General features: G+C 44.1%; 1 protein-coding gene and 1 pseudogene across 1 annotated transcript in view; one reads left to right on the top strand and one right to left on the bottom strand.

Annotated features, from left to right (window-relative positions):
- Positions 1-16,829, bottom strand: part of LOC126473136 (integrin alpha-PS2-like) — a 775,755-nt gene that overhangs the window by 113,443 nt on the left and 645,483 nt on the right. The window lies entirely within an intron of this gene.
- LOC126475834 (5S ribosomal RNA) lies at positions 1,750-1,867 on the top strand (annotated as a pseudogene).

The raw sequence follows: 16,829 nt of genomic DNA, 5'->3' as shown, positions 1-16,829 counted from the left end.
GAATGAGATGTTCCTTAAGAGAATCATAACTGGTGATGAGACATGGGTCTATGGTTAAGATACAGATGAACCTTGTTGAGGACGCCCTTCGACGTCTACCGATGACGTTCATGTCAGGAACGTCAACGAAACTGTGGGTCTGTGGTTATGATGTTGAGATCAGGATTCAATCTTCACAATGGATATGGAAAAGTTCTCCATTATCAATAAAAGATTGTCAGGTTGGTCAAATGACAAAGCTATACTGATAGTTTTCTTCACCTTTGAAGGATTAGTTCATCATGAATTAGTGCCATAGCGACAAACTGTTAACCGATGGTATTATCGCGACGTGTTGCGACGCCTGCGAGAAAATGTGCGAAGGAAATGAGGCGAGACAGTTCGTGGCTCTTGCATCACGATAACGCACCCGCACATTCATCCCTGTTGGTGCGTGACTTTTGCACAAAAAAAAAAAAAAAAAAAAACGAAATCAGTGCGCTGCCTCATCCTCCGTACTCTCCAGACCTGGTCGCTGCGGAGTTTTTTATTTCCAGAGTTGAAAAACCCGTTGAAAGGACGAAGAATTGCAACTAGAGACGAGATAAAAGAAAAATGTCAGACGGAGATTCGCGCGACCCAGCAAGAGGCGTACCAAGACTACTTCCGAAAGTGGAAACGGCGTTCGGAGACGTGCATCAATTGTGGAGGCGAGTGTTTCTAAGGAGATCATGCACAATAAGGAAAAGGCAAGCGTAGAAAAATTTTGTGGTCAAAATTCTGGAATTTTTTGAACAGACCCCTTACGTCACCAAAACACTGGAAGAGTGTGACCAGGTCGCCGCCATCCTTGCTGAAGATGGTCGTCTGGAGTAGTACACAACCCCGATTCATCGCTGAACACCATGCGACGCGTTCATCAGCAGTCTGCGTTTCCCAGCCGGCCGCTGTGGCCGAGCGGTTCTAGGCGCTTCAGTCCGGAACTGCGCTGCTGCTACGGTCGCTGGTTCGAATCCTGCCTCGGGCTTGGATGTGTGTGACGTCCATAGGTTAGTTAGGTTTAAGTAGTTCTCAGTCTAGGGGACTGATGACCTTAGATGTTAAGTCCCATAGTGCTTAGAGCCATCTGAACCATCTGCATTTTCCAGTCATGACTGCAATCGAGACGCAGCCGTTTTTGCTGTGGTGTTAACGGCAGCCTACTTATGGGACAGTAATTCTCTTATATGGCAGCAGATAGTCTCCGATCAGTGGAGCGGGATGAGGCTACTTGCTGTCGGATGGCAGGTGCAGATGGCGTTACGATGTGCTTCGTGCACAGTAAGGCAATCCTCCCTATTGGTGATCAGTCATGGTCGGCCGGAACCTCGACGACGAGTATGGCTGCCCTCACTTTCTCGTACAGTCCAACATTCGGCCACTGCCACATCATGAAAGCACTGAAAAGCTGGATACTTCACGATTTGACCAAATGGTCAAATGGAGACGCGTAGTGAGGTCCTTTTCAAACTCTTTCAGGTACTGATAACTCCGTCTTACAGGAGTACACGGAATCCAGGTGTCTTTCACAGTGATCACTCTACACCTGATGCTATTCACGCCCCTGCCTGGTAAACACGCTAAACACGAACAACACTAATGCACCTGGTGGGCGTTGTAACTGCTCCAGATAATTGCAACTCCAATCGTTTCATGCCCGCCGATGGCGTGTACGTGTACGAAGTTACTTTCACATCCAGCCTTGTCTTTCGGGCGCTTTACTTTTGCTCAGGCAACGGCCTTGCCGCAGTGGATACACCGGTTCCCGTAAGATCACCGAAGTTAAGTGGTGTCGGGCGTGGCCGGCACTTGGATGGGTGACTATCTGGGCCGCCATGAGCTGTTGCCATTTTTCGGGGTGCACTCAGCCTCATGATGCCAACTGAGGAGCTACTCGACCAAATAGTAGCGGCTCCGGTCAAAGAAAACCATCATAACGACCGAGACAGCGGTGTGCTGACCACACGCCTCTCCTATCCGCATCCTCAGCTGAGGATGACACGGCGATCGGATGGTCCCGATGGGCCACTTGTGGCCTGAAGACGGAGTGCTTACTTTTGCTCAGATAGTGTATATAATTTTTTTTTAATGCAGTAAAGTCAACATCACTCACGGGTTAGGTCTTAGGCCTGTTCCGACTAGCCGACTGCTGTCTATAACGCAGTACGAGGAGCGATCTATGATCCGGGGACAAATGACTGACATGTCACCAGTCGCTCCTGCCGTAATTGCTAGCAGATGAATCCTGGTGACACCGCTGCCTCTTTATTCAATGAGCTGCTCATTTAACTCCACAAGGCTTGAGTGGACCCCGTACCAGACTTCTCTATCTCAGAAAAAATCCGAGGAGGTACGGGAATCGAACCGGGGTCTTCCTCCACCGCGAATCATACGGCTACAGAGGCAGTCTTGTTTTAATAAAATAATAATAATAAACTATTTAATTACAATAAAATATATAATATATTTTAACACAAACATTTGTTAACATCACCACTTACTACAACGGATTAGCATAACATCCAATAAATTGCAATTCAGAGAAATTCAGCATCTGAAAAACGTAAGTCTGAAAATTTCAGAATAACTCGCGTCATGCAATTAATTTAAGAACTACAGGGTGGCGAACGAATAGTTGACACATTTTAACATCGAATAAAAATTGCACCTCTAGTTACATTTCATTACAATTTCCTTCCATGGTGTTTTGTTTCATGGAAATGTCGGTAGAGGTCGTGTTGCTGCAATATCACCAGTCCCTTGTTTCGCATTTAGCGTTTCTCCACGGCCGAGCATGGACGTTTATCTGTTCCGCAGCGTGTTAAGACAGTTTTCTTTTATGCCGAATTGAAATGTGTCATAGCAACGTAAAGAAGATTTGGGCTCCGCCAAGGAACACAGTTCCTCGGTTCACGAGAAAATTTGAAGAAGAAGCCAGTTTGTTGGAAGGGTAAACGTCCTCAGGCACCAATTGTTCGTTCTCTGGGAAACAACGCAACGTTACGAGTCGCCATGTAACAAAGTCCAGTCAAGTCATCCCAGCGGCCGGTAAGGGAAATGGGGATATCTCGTCTTTCTGTGCAAAGAATTTTACAGAGTGATCTCAAGCTCTTCCCTTACAAAGTGAACGAGCAGAACAGACAGGGAAGACTTGAATTTTCATTATGGGCAGAAGGAAAAGATGAAATAATGTTCAAAACATGGTTCTCAGACGATTCTTATTTCCACCTCAGTGGAACAGAAAGGCACAAAACGTTCGATTTTGGGGTAGAGAAAAACCGCTTAGTGATCATGTTCAAGAAAAAACATGCATGGGGAGAAAGTGACAGTGGGGTAACTATCCAGTAACGACCTAATTGGACCAGTGTTTTTTAATGAGACTGTCAATGTAGACCGATACAAGTCAATGTTGGAAAGCGACTTTGTGCCACATTTTCTTACCATCAATGTTCCAACACAATGCAGCGATTTATGCAAGATGGCGCAACGCCTCGATGGCTAATGCTGTACTGGATTTTCTGCAGGAAATATTCAACAGTCGCGTGATGTCCCATCGTTACCCGCAGCGCCATCAGGAGGGATTCTTTTGGCCTCCTTCAAATTCAGATTTAAACCCATGTGATTTTTTTGTGTACGGATATTTGAAAGAGAAACTGTTCCCTTTGAGACAAGAGAACAGTGTGAAAATGCGTGCCAGGGTAGTGTAGTTGTGCAATGAGATAAATGAAGACTTGTGCTGCAGAGTTGTAAAAAATATATGTGCTCACCTTCGCAGAGTTGCCTATTGGGCACTTGATGATGTGATTGACCATACTAACTACGCGTAAAATTTGAAAATTCTTATTTCAGAAATAAAAGTGTTGCGACAATAATAAATGCGGCATCTGTTTGTACGCGACCCTGTATAATAGCAACAAATTATCACGACTCTGACGTCATATTTTGCGCGATATAAAATCAAAGTGTATACCCACCGTCATTATTTTTTTACACAAACAGTACGGCTAAGAACACAGGTTTGCAGAATATGGCTGTTCAAGTGTGTAAATGAAGGGAATAGGATTTATTCCAGTCGTTTCCACCTCCATTCGAGAAGACAGTGTTTCTGTTAATCTTTTTTTCATAGTGAAGTGTCTTTCGCATTCTTAACTTCCTGTGTCTTGTCAGTTCTACTTGTAGACTTGGGACTGCTCTTCAAAGCAGATACGGCTAGTCGGTGAATGGGGGCATTTTCTTGGTTGGAACGTCCATCTGGGCAGAGTTTCACGTTAGCTTCTGACAAGCATCGTCTGTTAAATGCACTACTTGCCATTCTCGCGGCTCTTTGTTTGCATATGTGCCGAATGTTAGTTGTGAAATTTGGAAATTTGTATACGCAAAAAATATAGACGCTTCTACTGAAGTGCTTCTTTTTTCGGTTGGACTCATGAATCCCACGACCCACTCCTCAGACCCTCGCCAATCCTGTAATGCCATCCTGACGATTACGACGAGATAACTCTTTAACTCATTCTTTACATACCGTCTTTGTGTAAAAGGACTTAACCGAGTGCGTGACCGATTTTTAAATTTTTGTTGGCCCTTTATGACTGTAGGGAACAGCCACACACCTGTCGTATTACCACCGAGCGAAGTGGCGTAGTAGTTAGCGCAATGAACTCGCATTCGGGAGGACTACGGTCCAAACATGCGTTCGGTCATTCAGATTTAGATTTTTTCGTTATTTCCCTAAATCGCTCCAGCAAATAGCGGAATGGTTCCTTCGAAAGGGCACGGCCTATTTCCTCCCCATCCTTGACACAATCCGAGATTGTGCTCCGTGTATAATGACCTCGATGTCGACGGGACCTTAACCCAATCTTCCTTTTCTTTTCCTGTCGCATAGCCCTATTATTTTTCTATTAACTTCCTAGAACATGATTAAATTGCAGGCAAGATTGTTGATTGGCGAAATGAGTGAATTTCCTAAACACGATAAGAATACTGTCCAGTAGTTAAAACGTTTATTGAACGCATGCTAGATATTGTGAGTGCAATGACAGATTGATTTGCGAACTGGCGTCCTTGGTTTTTAGGTTATTTTCATCTTATTCACTGAAATGGTAAAAGTAGTGTTACTTACCATTACACTTGTTAAACCTATGAAGAATCAAACCTCTACAGATAGTTAATGCAGCGTATTATCTAATACTGCCACTACAACTATTGATTTTTATCCCTCGGAATCAGTATTCCGCTCATCTGCATTTAAATTCCACAACCACCCCACGGTGTGTCGCTGACAGTACTTTGTGTACCACTGCCAATTCACCCTTTTTCCTGTTCCAGTCGCCAATGGTTCGCGGAAAGAACAATTGCTGTGTGGGCTCGAATCTCTCTGATCGTATCTTCATAGTCTTGGAGGAACCAATATATTCGCTGACTCTTCCAGGAACGTACGCTCTCGGAACCTTAACACTAAACCACGCTGTGCTGCAGAATGCCTCTCTTGCAGCGTCTGGCTGAGCATCTCCGTGACGTTTTCGCGATTACTAAATGAACATGTCACGAAACGTGCTGCAGTTCTTTGGATTTTCTCTATTTCCTCTACCAGTCTTATCTGGTACGGATCCCTGACTGACGAGCAGTATTCAAGTATTGGCCGAACGAATGTTTTGTAAATTACCTTCTTCTTGATGGACTACATTTCTTAAGGATCCTTCCAGTGAATCTCAGTCTTACATCTGCCTTACCCGCGGTTAATTTTATATGGTCGTTCCACGTCAGATCATTCCATACATATACCCCTAGATATTTTATGGAAGTAACTGCTTCCAGTGAGCTTTCTTCAATTGTGTATCCTGCAATAAAGGATCTTTCTATGTATTAGCAATACGTTACATTTGCTTGTTTTGAAAGTCAGTTGCCGCTCCCTCCATCAAGTGTCGATCCTCCGCTCGTCTTCCTGCATTTCGCTAAAATTTTCTATCACTGCGACTTCTCTCTATGCTACAGCGTCATCCGCGAAAAATCTTATGGAACTTGCGACATTAAACTGCCGACGTTATCTACTAGGTCATTAATGAAAAGTAACGGTCTTTTAACATTTCCTTGGGGCGCGCCCGAAGTTACTTTTACGGCTGTTGAGAATGATGTGCTCTGTTCTGTTTTCTAGAAATTCTTAAGTCCCGCCACACAGCTGGTCAGATATTCTGTACTCTCGATTTTTGTTCATTAGGCGGCAGTGAGGAACTGTAGAACGGTTTCCGGAAATTAAGGAACATGGTATCTACCTGTGCGCCTGTATCTACTGCTTTCTGGGTCTAGTGGACGAATTGGGTTTCATACGGTCATTGTTTTCGGAGTCTATGTTGGTTCCTACAGACGAGGTTATCGGCTTCCAGCATTAAACATGTTCCAGAATTCTACAACAGATCGACATCAGCGATAAAGGGTGATTCTGCTGCCCCTAATGAAGTTTTATGCAACCCGCAATACGTCTCTATCAGGAACGGTGTCCGTGACAGCCACGTAATAGACAAAAGTTCCCTCTCAGAGCTGTGGGCGACTGTCAGCAAATGGAATCATACTGTAAAAAAATACTAGTGACGATTGGCCGTGAGATACTGTTACACTGTGTAGCTTCGAGTTGTATCCCATCAGGTCCAGTGATCTTTCCTCTGTTATTATTCTGTCCATGGTAAATTGTTTCGATATCTGTAATTTTGTCGTTCGTGCGACGATTTACAGGAGGAACTACTGCGCGATTTTCGTCTGTGAAACAGTTTTTGAAAAAGACGTTCAATATTTCGGCCTTTTCTGTGTCATCCTCCGTTTCAGCGCCATTTTGGTCGCAGGCTGTCTGGACGCATAGGTTTGATCTATTTACTGATAGAAGACCAAAACTTCCTCAGATTTTCTGTCAAGTTGATAGTTAGACGTTTACTTTGGAATTGGTTGAGCGCTTAACACATGGGCCTCCTTATGCTAATTTTGGCTTAGATTAGTTTTTGTTTGTCTGTGAGGCTTTGGCTGCATTTAACTGAAATTTGACTGCTTGAATAAACGCATAAAAAGTTAAGCATATAATTGGTCCTTGTTGTGATTACGTAGGCTTTCCCGGTGTAATAAGTCCTGAAAGTCTCTTCGGGTAGTGGAACACTGCTGGCAACGATATATCGCACTCAGGGCCGCACCGAAGAACGTTCAGTTTTGATGCGAGACAATGCAGGATTCCACGTCTTGCTAAGAGGAAACCCATTGTCTCTGTTGATTAAATTATCCGCCAACATAATTTCAGTCGCCTCTATATAGTCACTGTTCCAGAAACCGGAAATGTTGGCAACAACCACAGTTTCATCAAATTTCATACTGTGTCCCTCATTTAAGCACTGTTCTGCTACTGCCAATTTTTCCGGCTGTTGTAGCCTCTTATGACGGCGATGTTTCACACACTTGTCATGCACTGTGCGAATCGAACGGCCAATGTAAGCCTTCCCACATTGACACGGAATTTTGTACACACCGGGTTTCCTAAGCCCCAAATCATCTTTCACAGAGCGGAGTAGTGCCCTAATCTTAGAAGGTGGACGGAACACACTCTTAATGTTAAAATTCCTTAAACCTAATTAGGAACGCCCATGGTGACTATTGTTGGATAATTTGGAATTGTTACAGCGTAAAGTCAAGCGCTGGAATGCCAGTCGGGAACGATAGAGCGGAGGGGGCTGCGAGGAAGACGTCAGCCATTTGCACGCTGACAGACTCCTCTCCAGGACAACCGCGCGACAGCAGCGGCCTCTAAGCGAAGAGAACATAAGCGGCGCGCCCGACTGGCCGAGACTGGATGCGACAATGGCGCATCAAACCCAACCCCACCAAAACCCAACTCATCCTATTCAAACACCGCAACATCCCCAAAAAGACAAACCAAAATCCCGACCACATCTCCCTCACGCTGTGGGGCACCCAGCTCCTCCCCTATCCCAATGCAAAATACCTGGGCGTCCACCTCGACAAGTATCTCAACCTGAACAACCATATTAAGGAGACCCTCAGCAAAGTACGTCAACGACAACAACTCATACGACGTGTTCAAGGAAAATTTACAGGCTGCAGTGACAGGACAGTCGTAAACACCTACAAAACGTTCGTCCGCCCACTGTTTGAATATGCAGCAGCGCCTCTCGCCTGCATCTCCAAAACCCAAGCTGAAAGAATCTTCCGCACCGAGAGACGAATACTACGCAGCATCCTTCGCCTCCCACCCTCCACCCCCAGACAAGAGGTCTTTGAGGAAGCTAAAGTCACCCCCGTTCAAACAAGGCTAGCCATCCTGAGAGCCCGCTATGGGAAAACCATCCTCACCTCCCGTCCTGACCTACACACAATATACACACACAGAACCAGACACAGAAACAAACCAAAACACAAATACACCTACCCACCAAGAACAATCATAAACAACACCCTCCACATCTTTCCTGACACAATACACCAACACGAACACGCAAGACAATTACACATACAGAATAACGACACTCCCACCCCCTCCCACCTCCAGGCACTGAACCCCGACCGCCCGCCACCATAAACTCGACCTAATCGATTGCAACAAAACGTTCAAGTGCAACAAAATGGCACATAAATCCGCCTCCACTGTCACCCCTTTCTCCATTTCTAATTCTATTTCTACCTCCTTTGCTTGAAAATTTGTAAATAGTTCTTAAGATAACAAAACATTTATATATGATCAAACAATATTTTAAGAAAATTGTAATTAGTATGTAATTTAGCAATAAGTACAAAATAAATAAAGAAAACCAAAATGTAATACCCTCATCTCTGGCCCCAATAGAGCAACAAGCTCTCCAGCGGCCCATCCGCCTCCCTTTAGGAGCGGAAATGAATAGTTTAAAAAAATAAATAAAAAAAAAAAAAAAAAAATGGCCGCGGCTCAGTTCTACAGAAGCTTCACTGTTAGCGACCTGAATAGAAGAGTCACTTGTATTAGGAATTGTCTATACTGAAGAGATTTCTTATTTGCATGACGTCCTTTGCTTGCGACACTTCTGTGTTATTGTCAAAGTTAAGTATTTTCATTCTTCATTTCGTAATAAAACTCGTTAATATGATTTGTTGTCCGCCCCCAGTAGCTGAGCGGTCAGCGCGACAGAGTGTCAATCCTAAGCGCCCAGGTTCGGTGCCCGGCTGGGTAGGAGATATTTTCCGCTCAGAGACTGGGTTTTGTGTTGTCATCATCATTATTTCATCCCCATGGACGCGCATGTCGCCGAAGTGGCGTCAAATCGATGGATTTGCACCCAGCGAACTGTCTACCCGACGGGAGGCCCTAGCCACACGACCTTTTTCTATGATTTGTTTGCCTGTTGTCTAGCGATCTGAGAAGGCCGGCTTCCTAGACCCCACATATTTGACGTCAAGGCACGATTCAACAGGGATTATGCTTAACTTTTTTTGATAAGTGTAGGAATTCCAGAACTGTAGCTGAGCAATGCTGCTCAAACACTATCACTGGACGCTTAATTCGTTAACATCGGTCAAGGCGTTTAGAAATCATTGATTTTAAAGGTGAAAGGTAAGTTTGTGTGATTCGTTGTCGCCGGCCGGAGTGGCCGTGCGGTTCTAGGCGCTACAGTCTGGAACCGAGCGACCGCTACGGTCGCAGGTTCGAATCCTGCCTCGAGCATGGATGTGTGTGATGTCCTTAGGTTAGTTAGGTTTAATTAGTTCTAAGTTCTAGGCGACTGATGACCTCATAAGTTAAGTCGCATAGTGCTCAGAGCCATTTGATCCGTTATCAATATACAGTATTAAGTTACATCGACGGAACGTATGTTTAGATGGACTTGCTCGCCTCGGTACTCTTTTTCGCGTGGTGCCATTGCCTGTTCTGTACCTTTATTAGAATCGATTTTACGTACGTGCGGCCGTGAAAGAATTTGAGCCTCTCGAGTCTTCATCATGGCGGCAACCCCATGCCATTAGCGTAACTGCAAGGGCCACTTGTCTGGGGAAATCCGGTTGCAGCAACCTTTTAGACCACTCGCTGCCTATCTGGCAATCGGTTTATTTCGTGCTATGTATACTTAGCCAGTAGCAGAGGCTTAGGTGTCGTCTGCTGGACAAACTGAGGGTTCTACTTGCTACCTCCTCGCCAGCTACGTTCACTTGTCTCGGGACCTCTGCCGCACTGCCTCTCAAATCAAGCGCACGTCTAGTCGCGCCTGATTGTCATCTGACATGATGTAGTCAAAGTGTACTACTTGTCTGTGGTCTCGTAAAGTGCGCAGCTTTACATCGCGCTACATTAGGAATCGTGCAGCATCCCTGAGTGCAGCGGAGCGGTGCATTGTGGGTGCGGGGGACGGTGGCGCCGCGCCGTGGGAAGCCATAAAGCTCAGCGCAGCGCGCTCGCTCTCTCGCCGGCTCCATTTGTCACGGAGCGGTCCGGCCGGGCGGACTCATTGTGCCTTGTATTTCGTATACTGCCGCCGTATTGTTCCGCGCCGTCTCCCTGGGTGGCTACCGCGCGTAATCTCATGTCGCATACATGAATCTTAAAGCCTCGCTCTTTCATTTACATTCGTCCGAGTCAGAACTGTGTACAGAATTAATAACACAATAGCTCCTCCATACGAACTGTTTTATAATGCGGCTGCGAAGAGTTTCGGTCGAGCGTGGAATATTGCCATCGATCTGGGCTGACTCAAGTACTAACACATATATTTTTTTTAATTTATTGATTTACTTATACTTACTTCTCTTACAAATAACAAGGCACACTAGAAACATATTTTGCATTACATTCATCACGCTAAGCGTGTTACAGCTTGCTCCTAATGTACAATATTATACAACATTGGGTAATTACTGTAGTGCTGAAAGAGAAAAAAACCACTGTTGCTATTCGTTCATGAGCCGGCCGTTGTGGCCGAGCGGTTCTAGGAGCTTCAGTCCGGAACCGCGCTGCTCCTACGGTGGCAGGTTCGAATCCTGCCTCGGGCATGGATGTGTGTAATGTCCTTAGGTTAGTTAGGTTTAAGTAGTTCTAGGTCTAGGGGACTGATGACCTCAGATGTTAAGTCCCATAGTGCTCAGAGCCATCTGAACTATCATCTGTTCATGAGTACAATAATAAAGACAAGTTACAAGAAAACAGTTTTAAACTATGAGGTCTAACAGCAATGGACACGAGAGGAAGTTTGGTAGACGGAGTCGCGGCATTTGCTTTACTCTTTGAAAGAAGGAAAACATCACAAACGTTAATTTTTTTTTGGGGGGGGGGGGTGTTAGAGATATGATAGTAGGAAGTGTTTCAGCTTCTTCTTAAAAGCAACAGGGCCTGTTGTGCACTGGGTGCAGGGTAGCTTGTTCAAGAGGCGGACAGCACTAACGGTGGAGTAGTCGGCGAAAGTTTTTGTTTCATGGATAGGCAACGCTGTGATACTGGATGAGCTCACGGAACAAAAAATTGATCACCCCAGTGTGCACTCGCAGATGAATCGTTAAGCTTTTAGAGATGGTGCAATGATCGAGTAAAGTCCTCAGCCGCTTGCTCACTGCCTCTGCGTGAGGATAACAAAGTACTGATAAGTGAGACATTCTGCAGCCACTATGAATCAAGAGACAAAGGAATTATAGACATTAGCTGCCAGTGGGACTGATTTACAGCAATGGGGCAAGTTGAAAATTTGTGCCGGACCAAGATTTGAACCCAGGTCTCCTGCTTACTAGGCGGATGCACTGACCACTACGCCATCCGGACACAGTGGTCTCCGTATCTGCATGGACTACCTTAGTACGCCTCCCATCACATACAAATTATCAATTTGTACCATACACTACTGATGCAGTGCGCCTGATTGGTAGCCTGATTATACGCGGCATCACCCCATATCCCGTAAGAGTTCGAGATTGGTGTGTACCTGCGCTGAAGGGATCATTGGCCGCCATCGCCTTAATTACGTATGTGGTGTATATTCTTTCAGACGTGAAGAACAGACCAACGCGAGTAATCGTTTCGTTGCCACGTCCCCCAGTGGTTTAGAAATTCGATGCAATGTTATCTGTCGCTTCTGCCTTGTTTGAATTTAAGTCTTCTAAATTCTGATTCTAATACCGGATCCCCTATCTCTTCCCTATGACTTCTGCTTCTTCTTCTATCACGTCATCAGATAAGTCCTTTCCCTCTCAGAGGCCCTCAACGTACTCTTTACATGTATCCGCTTTCTCATCTGCACATAACAGTGAAATTCCTATTGCATCCTTAATGTTACCGCCCTTATTATTTAACTTCACCGAAGATTCTTTTGACTTTTCTATATCCTGAATCATTCCTTCCGACAGTCATTTCTTTATCGCTTTCTTCACATTTTTCGTGTTGCCATCTCGCCTTTGCTTCCTCGCTACTTCTATTTGTATATATTCCTGAATTTCCCTGAACATTTTGTACTTCCTTCTTTCGTTGATCAATTGAAGTATTTCTTCTGTTATCCACGATTTCTTCTCAGTTACCTACCTTGTACCTACATTTTCCTCTCCAACTTCTGTGGTTGCCCTTTTTGGAGATCTCCATTCCTCTTCCACTGAACTTCCTACTGAGCTATTCCTCATCACAGTATATACAGCCTCAGAAATCGTCAATTGTATCTCTTCATTCCTTAGTACTTCCGTATCCTACCTAGTTACTGATTTTAGAGGAACGTAGAAGAACAAGCACTAGTAACCGCTAAATGCGGTTTCCGGCATTTTCTACTGTTTCTGTTGTTGTGAGAAATGAGGTTGTGTTTTGTGCGGCTTTTATAAATATTACGTATTCTACATATTTAAGTGTTCTATAATATATCACAACTATTTGGAGATATTTGTTAATTCTTCAGTTACAGAGGATTATTGTGAGCAAAAGTCTGTGTATTTTTAAAACTAATTACATAACATGTGGACGGTTAAGCTATACTTCGTTAGTCGCACAGCATCTTGCACCTTGAAATGGAAGATGATCTTCCACTTTGGAGCACGTGATATTGCCAAATGAACTGAGTTTCTTTAAGATCTTAACGATTTTTCCTATCCTGAAAACGGAAATTGTGTTGGTTGTCACTAGCTTCTATTTAAAACTGTTTTTAACTTGTAGCAGGTTTTTGATACTGTTTCTTCTTACTTTGTTTTCAGTTATTGATTATTGACGTGCGTTATAGTAATAGTGTTGCACTATTTCCTCGATTGTTTTAAATTTGAACAGAATATTTGTTTCTAGCTATACAACCATGTTGTACCTTTGAATATTTTTCCGCATTTGGAGAAACCTTGCTTTGAGCAGTAACTTTTGCAATACTGCAGCATGCATAAAGTGAAAGCTATCATTTGAGAAGGGAATAAGAAAATATGTTAAACTTCTGTTACAGTACTGACTAACGAAAGTTCCTCTGACCACGTGCGTGTGTTCCTTGTGTGTTGCAGCATGTGCGATTGATGCAGCGTACTGTAAGCGGCAGAATGGTCCGGCATTCATGTCGATACAAGCCGAGATGGTGTTTTGGTACGGCCAAGCAGGGGGAAACGGTCGAGAGGCAGCACGGCTATACCCAACCAAGTAGCCTCTGACACCAACCACATCACGTAACATTTCACGCCCTTTTTCGGCGTTTGTGTTATCATGGGTCCTTTCAGACAGACGAAAGTGCAGGGAGGCGGCGGACGTGAGCACACTGGATTTGGAGGACCGAGTTATACGGGATACTGAGACGAACCCTAGTACAAGACCTTGACAAGTGGCCCGCCAGCTTGGTGCAATCCAAAGTACGATTATGTGTATCCCGCATGACAACCGCTACTATCTCTGTCGCCTGCAATCTCATGGAGGCCACTTTGAACATCTTTTGTGTCGTGGATGCGATACAGCTCTTTACTGTGTTCTGGGACGATTTGTAGACATTTCGCACACACCGCCAATTTCCGGACACATGTTCATAGCCCCATTTTTCCTCAATTTCCAGTCAGGAATCCGTCCCTGCAGTTTGTCGGCTTTATTAATGTTCACCCTGTAGTCAGTGTTCCCACACTGGCTGTTTATTACATTATCTGCAATGTTTTATTCGATGCATGTTCACGACTGGCCAATTTCAGTCTAATATGCAATTTTCAGGTATACAAAATCGTGTATATTCATAAAATAAAATAATTCGTGGAAGTGTTCCCGTGCGTAAAGCAGAGGATCGGTAAAAAATATATATAAACATCTCTGCCATTTCAGAACGCGCTTTTGCGCTGTAATGGCTGTTTTTTTTTCTTTTTTGAGACCTCACTGGTATCTCAAAGCTCTGAAATAAACAATATTAACGTCTTACTATCTTTTTGAGCTCAACGTGTCACTCATTATGGTAATTATTGGTGGTTGCTGTCTCCATTTTTCAAGGAAGCAAATGAGAAGTTGCTTTTACACGACAGGGTGCAGCCAACTGCAGGTTGTAGCTTATGTCGATAACAACGATGTGCGTTGCTTTGGATCGCCGGCCGCGGTGGACGAGCTTTGGATCGGAAGAAATTCTCTCTGGTTTTGGTCAGCTAGCTGAAGTGATAGACTGCCAATCTTGCTTGCGGAGCTCACCACTTGCAACACCATCGACAGAACCGACTGTGGTCCTTTGGCACTGAGCCGAGTGGACGGTCTGATCAGAGGCTCGGGCGGTTTTATGGCCTTGTAGGTTGCAGATTCTTCGACTTGCGCCATTGTATGGTGCGGTTCCGGGTTCTACGTAATAGGTCAGGGATCCACTACACACGTAGCGGGGGCTGTGTCGTGGACTGGGTGATTTTCTAGGTTATAGGGTCTCGGGAAACTACGGAAAGGGTGTCAGTCTAAAAGTCTGCAGGGCAAACATAGGAAGGTATACCAAGCAACGGTTGGTATTGTAGTTGTAAATTGTCGTAGATCTCTTGGGAAAGAACCAGAGCTCCAAGCGCTATCAGAAAGCACTGAAGCTCAAATCGTTACAGCCGAAAATACAGTCAACCGAAATTTTTTCAAAGGACCTAACCGTGTTCAGAAAGGATAGATTACACACAGTTGGTGACGGAGTCATTATTGCTGTCAGAAGTAGTTTACCTTGTAGTAAAATTGAAGAATATACGGTATTTCCTGTGAGTTAGTAGAGGTTATGCTTGACAACCAGAATAAATTAATGTTTGTTTGGTTTTCCAACCGCCTGACTCAGATGATACAGCTGCTGAACAGATCAAAGAAAACTTTTGTGCCCCACTCATACAATTATAGCGTAGTTGGTGGTGACTTCAATATACCGTCGATATGTTGGCAAAAATAAATGTTTAAAGCCGGCGGTAGCTATAAAAAAAATGCTCAAATGTGTGAGAAATCTTATGGGACTTAACTGCTAAGGTCATCAGTCCCTAAGCTTACACACTACCTAACCTAAATTATCCATGGACAAACACACACACCCATGCCCGAGGGAGGACTCGAACGTCCGCCGGGACCAGCCGCACAGTCCATGACTGCAGCGCCTTAGACCGCTCGGCTAATCCTACGCGGCTAGGTATAAAACATCGTCCGAAATTGAACTGAATGTTTCCTCGGTAAATTATTTCGAATAATTAGTTCAGGAGAACACTCAACATGTAAATAATTGCGATAACATACCTGACCTCATAGCAACAAATAATCCTGAGCAAATAGTATCATGACGAATACAGGGATTAGTGATCACAGGACAGTTGTAGCGAGACTGAGTACCGTAACATTCAAACGCACTAAAAATTAGCGCGAAGTACATTAATTTAAAAAAAGCGGATAAAAATTCGCTTGATGCCTTTCTAAGAGGCAGCTTTCCGATCAAACTGTATAAGTGTAGACCAGCTGGGGTTTAAATTCAATGAAATAGTATCGACGGCAATTGAGAGGTATAAATACCACATGAATTAATAAGAGATGTTACTGATCCCCCACGGTACACAAAACGGGTCAGAACACTGTTGCAGAATCAACGAAAAGAGCCTGCCAAACAACGCAAAATCCTCAAGATTGGCGAAGTTTTACAGAATCTCGAAATTTAGCGCGAACTTCAGTGCGACATGCTTTTAGTAGTCCCCACAACGGACCTCTGCTTCGAAATCTGGCGTAAAACTCAAAGAGATTCTGGTCATGTGTGAAGTACACCAGCGGTAAGACGCAATCAATACCTTCACTGCGCGATTGCAATGATGATACCACTGATGACAGTGTCATTAAAGGCGGATTACTAAATATGGTTTTCCAAAACTCCTTCACCAAAGAAGACAAGTAAATATTCCAGAATTCGCATCTAGAACAACTGCCAAAATGAGTAACTTAGAAGTACATATCGTCTGTGTAGCGAAACAGGTGAAATCACTTTACATTGTAAATGCAAGGCCTCCGATCCAGATAGAATACTAGTCAGATTCCTTTCAGCGTATGCTGATACAATAGCTCCATAAAATCATGTACAACCACTCGCTCTTCGGAAGATCAGTACCTAAAGACTGGTAAGTTACACAAATCACACCAATACCCAAGAACGGAAACAGGAGTAATCCGCCAAATTACAGAGCCATATCACTAAAGTAAATTTGCAGTAGGATTTTTAACATATATTGTGTTCTAAAACTATGAATTACTTCGACGAAAACGCTTTCTTGACAAATATTACGCACGGATTCAGAAAATATAGTGCTATAGATAGGGGATGCAATTTGATTTCATATTTTCAGACTACCAGAAAGGTTTCGGCACCGTTCCTTACAAAAGAGTTCTAATCAAATTACATGCCTTTGAA

Source organism: Schistocerca serialis, chromosome 4, assembly GCF_023864345.2.
Source record: "Schistocerca serialis cubense isolate TAMUIC-IGC-003099 chromosome 4, iqSchSeri2.2, whole genome shotgun sequence".
NCBI lineage: Eukaryota > Metazoa > Arthropoda > Insecta > Orthoptera > Acrididae > Schistocerca > Schistocerca serialis.
This window is presented reverse-complemented; position numbering and strand designations above follow the sequence as displayed.